The 5,000-nt window shown below is 52.1% G+C and overlaps 1 non-coding gene across 1 annotated transcript in view; it reads left to right on the plus strand.

The window, feature by feature from the left end:
- The first annotated feature begins 4,120 nt into the window (after positions 1 to 4,120).
- LOC126434113 (small subunit ribosomal RNA) overlaps positions 4,121 to 5,000 on the plus strand; it is a 1,910-nt gene continuing 1,030 nt past the window's right edge. Inside the window, exon 1 of the ribosomal RNA XR_007578985.1 lies at positions 4,121 to 5,000. This exon is cut by the window's right edge and continues 1,030 nt beyond it. This is a non-coding gene — a ribosomal RNA (small subunit ribosomal RNA).

Raw genomic sequence — 5,000 nt, forward strand, 5'->3', positions numbered from 1 at the left:
ATAATCATTTGCCATACACCGGTGGAAGCTGCCGAGACGAGTAGCTACATAGCGCGCTCGCCGTGTCACTAATGTACAGAGATACAACAGTTTCGACGGGAACCACATTAAACGTATACACGGCGCTGATTAGTAATAGATAGAGCCATCAGAATACAGATAATATATACAACTGTCCGTATACATGCTGAAAGACTCTGCTCACAATCACAACCACACGTCAGCCACACACTCTTATCACGCACTACTCTCTGCCTGTAACACGCACACAGACAATATGTAAGCACCAGCATGCAACAACACCCAGTGCATCCTCTCCGCCACATTAGACAATCCACACTGTCATAACCAGACTGGGAGGTCCACACAGAAAACAGAATATCCCACCCACCCGACAACCACCATTGCTCAGCCAAGCCACCAACACCCACACATGTCCTACACAGGGGTGCACCCAACATCACAATACTGCCTCCTCTCACAGCACACAAACAATGGCAGGAATGAAAGACACAGGTCTGCCACAAGCATGGAATGAGAGCGCCGCCTGTCATGAGCCAAAGGTACATCCTGACGTGGCAAATCAGATGATACCGCAGGCATCCACGTACTATAATCACAATCAACAAACCGGCCGCCGCCCCCCCCCCCCCATTAAACCTTTCCTTACAACAATGTGTACCTTAACCTAACCTATGTCGTACCTTAACCTAACCTATGTCGTACCTTAACCTAACCTATGTCGTACCTTAACCTAACCTATGTCGTACCTTAACCTAACCTATGTCGTACCTTAACCTAACCTATGTCGTACCTTAACCTAACCTATGTCGTACCTGAACCTAACCTATGTCGTACCTTAACCTAACCTATGTCGTACCTTAACCTAACCTATGTCGTACCTTAACCTAACCTATGTCGTACCTTAACCTAACCTATGTCGTACCTTAACCTAACCTATGTCGTACCTTAACCTAACCTATGTCGTACCTTAACCTAACCTATGTCGTACCTTAACCTAACCTATGTCGTACCTTAACCTAACCTATGTCGTACCTTAACCTAACCTATGTCGTACCTTAACCTAACCTATGTCGTGCCTTAACCTAACCTATGTCGTGCCTTAACCTAACCTATGTCGTGCCTTAACCTAACCTATGTCGTGCCTTAACCTAACCTATGTCGTGCCTTAACCTAACCTATGTCGTGCCTTAACCTAACCTATGTCGTGCCTTAACCTAACCTATGTCGTGCCTTAACCTAACCTATGTCGTGCCTTAACCTAACCTATGTCGTGCCTTAACCTAACCTATGTCGTGCCTTAACCTAACCTATGTCGTGCCTTAACCTAACCTATGTCGTGCCTTAACCTAACCTATGTCGTGCCTTAACCTAACCTATGTCGTGCCTTAACCTAACCTATGTCGTGCCTTAACCTAACCTATGTCGTGCCTTAACCTAACCTATGTCGTGCCTTAACCTAACCTATGTCGTGCCTTAACCTAACCTATGTCGTGCCTTAACCTAACCTATGTCGTGCCTTAACCTAACCTATGTCGTGCCTTAACCTAACCTATGTCGTGCCTTAACCTAACCTATGTCGTGCCTTAACCTAACCTATGTCGTGCCTTAACCTAACCTATGTCGTGCCTTAACCTAACCTATGTCGTGCCTTAACCTAACCTATGTCGTGCCTTAACCTAACCTATGTCGTGCCTTAACCTAACCTATGTCGTGCCTTAACCTAACCTATGTCGTGTTTTAACCTAACCTATATTGCGCCTTAATGTAACCTATATTGCGCCTTAATGTAACCTATATTGCGCCTTAATGTAACCTATATTGCGCCTTAATGTAACCTATATTGCGCCTTAACGTAACCTATATTGCGCCTTAACGTAACCTATATTGCGCCTTAACGTAACCTATATTGCGCCTTAACGTAACCTATATTGCGCCTTAACGTAACCTATATTGCGCCTTAACGTAACCTATATTGCGCCTTAACGTAACCTATATTGCGCCTTAACGTAACCTATATTGCGCCTTAACGTAACCTATATTGCGCCTTAACGTAACCTATATTGCGCCTTAACGTAACCTATATTGCGCCTTAACGTAACCTATATTGCGCCTTAACGTAACCTATATTGCGCCTTAACGTAACCCACATTGCCCCTTAACGTAACCCACATTGCCCCTTAACGTAACCCATATTGTGCTGTAACCCAACACACGTTGGGCCTTAACCCAACACACGTTGGGCCTTAACCCAACACACGTTGGGCCTTAACCCAACACACGTTGGGCCTTAACCCAACACACGTTGGGCCTTAACCCAACACACGTTGGGCCTTAACCCAACACACGTTGGGCCTTAACCCAACACACGTTGGGCCTTAACCCAACACACGTTGGGCCTTAACCTGCTCTGTAATTGTCATACGACGCGTTAAATTAGTGTAGTGTTGCCTAACTGCAACCCCCGCAATATAGTTTGCTACTCGCACTGCCCGGTCCCCAGTGTATCGCTTCATGTTAAACACCTTGCAGCGATACACTGTAATGTGGATGGCAGCAGGACGTACATGCTCAATGCCCTTCGCAGTTGTTCATTGGCATTCGCATGGCGAAGCACTGCGCCTACGCTGTGGTACGGCCTGTGTCAACTGTCCGCTGATGTTGTACCTCCAAATCACACACTGTACTGCACATTGGTCCTCATGTACTGAATGATACATCGTGGTACATGTGACCGTACAACGACTGCGCCAACAACGGCGAACCATGCGGTCCAAATGTTGTGCACGCAGCTACGTGTCGTCTCCCTATAAGAGCTGGAGTGCAGTGTGGTATGCCCTGGATGGCGATCAGCATGAGCCGTCTGTTGATGTAGTGGCGCGTGTTGTCAGACGTTGTCGTCTCTTCTCACACACCGTGATAGCATGGTGCACTGCGTTCCACATCTGCGACATGCGACAGAGGCCGGTTGACAGTCGTTTGCGCAATGGACATCGCATACGTACGGGGGCCACCTTCCACGTGTTTGCGAAGCGTGCACATGTTGTTGCGTGTATGTGGGCAGACATAGTGTGTCGTGACACCTGACACAGGCATGCAACAATCGTTGAATTTGCAAATGGCGATGGACGCCTACGTTTGCTGGTGACGTTACGCAAATGAACAACTGGTAAACCGTTGTGGTGCGGTTGTTCTCGCTAGAGGTGAATCAGTGATGGCGACGATCGGTTGAGCTACCAACCGGTTGTTTCAGCGATACCCACCATGCCCACGAACGTGAATGGCATGTGGGTGTGAAGCGATACGCGGCGGTGGCTGGGTGGGACCGGCCCCGGCCGGTGAGGGGGGGCCGCCCGGCGTGCTGGCCGCGCGGTGCGTGGGCGCACGCGCTACAGCCGGCTGGTGGGGGCGGCCACTGGCAGGCGCGCCGGCCGACGGAGGCGGCAGGCGGCGCAGCTGCGCGCCGGCGCACCCTGCACGCGGCGCCGTGCGGCCAAAGTAGGTCCTCGCGGGCCCGGTGCGAAGCGCGGTGGACATCTGCAGTGTGCTGGTCCGATTGAGGACTGTGTGCGCTGAGGATGCGCCGCCGCCCGGCGCTCGGCGCCGCGACGCCGTCTGCTGCTCGGTCGCCTCTGCGGTTCTCGCAGGTGGTTTGTATCGCAGCTGTGCGGACGTGTTGGCGCGTGCGCTGTGCTGGGAGAGTTCGCTTCGGCACCCAAGTGGGGCTTTTGTCCTTCTGTGGCGCTGGCGTTGGAGCTGCCGGTCACCGTAGGTGGCGCGTGTTGTCTCCCGCCGGCAATGCCACGACAGCACGCTCCCGGGCCTCTGTCGGCAGCGGCAAGCTCAGTTGGGAGCACGGGTGGTCGCACCTAAAGCGTCTACTCGCCAAACTCCGGGCGATTGCGCCTCTCTCGAACCCGACCAAGTACTTAGGACGGCGCTGCGCGCCGCCGGGACCTGAGAGGGTTTCGAGGTGTATGGTGCAGGGGAGCTCAGCCTCCTCCTGTTTGCAGAATAATTGAGCGGACGCTTGCGTGTTCGCGCGGGCCCCCGGGACACACTCCCGGGCGGCCGGCTGCTCAGCTCTAGTTGACGCAGCTCCCTGGTTGATCCTGCCAGTAGTCATATGCTTGTCTCAAAGATTAAGCCATGCATGTCTCAGTACAAGCCGCATTAAGGTGAAACCGCGAATGGCTCATTAAATCAGTTATGGTTCCTTAGATCGTACCCACGTTACTTGGATAACTGTGGTAATTCTAGAGCTAATACATGCAAACAGAGTCCCGACCAGAGATGGAAGGGACGCTTTTATTAGATCAAAACCAATCGGTCGGCTCGTCCGGTCCGTTTGCCTTGGTGACTCTGAATAACTTTGGGCTGATCGCACGGTCCTCGTACCGGCGACGCATCTTTCAAATGTCTGCCTTATCAACTGTCGATGGTAGGTTCTGCGCCTACCATGGTTGTAACGGGTAACGGGGAATCAGGGTTCGATTCCGGAGAGGGAGCCTGAGAAACGGCTACCACATCCAAGGAAGGCAGCAGGCGCGCAAATTACCCACTCCCGGCACGGGGAGGTAGTGACGAAAAATAACGATACGGGACTCATCCGAGGCCCCGTAATCGGAATGAGTACACTTTAAATCCTTTAACGAGTATCTATTGGAGGGCAAGTCTGGTGCCAGCAGCCGCGGTAATTCCAGCTCCAATAGCGTATATTAAAGTTGTTGCGGTTAAAAAGCTCGTAGTTGGATTTGTGTCCCACGCTGTTGGTTCACCGCCCGTCGGTGTTTAACTGGCATGTATCGTGGGACGTCCTGCCGGTGGGGCGAGCCGAAGGCGTGCGACGCGCCTCGTGCGTGCTCGTGCGTCCCGAGGCGGACCCCGTTGCAATCCTACCAGGGTGCTCTTGAGTGAGTGTCTCGGTGGGCCGGCACGTTTACTTTGAACAAATTAGAGTGCTTAAAGCAGGCAAGCCC

Source organism: Schistocerca serialis, unplaced genomic scaffold (genome assembly GCF_023864345.2).
Source record: "Schistocerca serialis cubense isolate TAMUIC-IGC-003099 unplaced genomic scaffold, iqSchSeri2.2 HiC_scaffold_1181, whole genome shotgun sequence".
NCBI lineage: Eukaryota > Metazoa > Arthropoda > Insecta > Orthoptera > Acrididae > Schistocerca > Schistocerca serialis.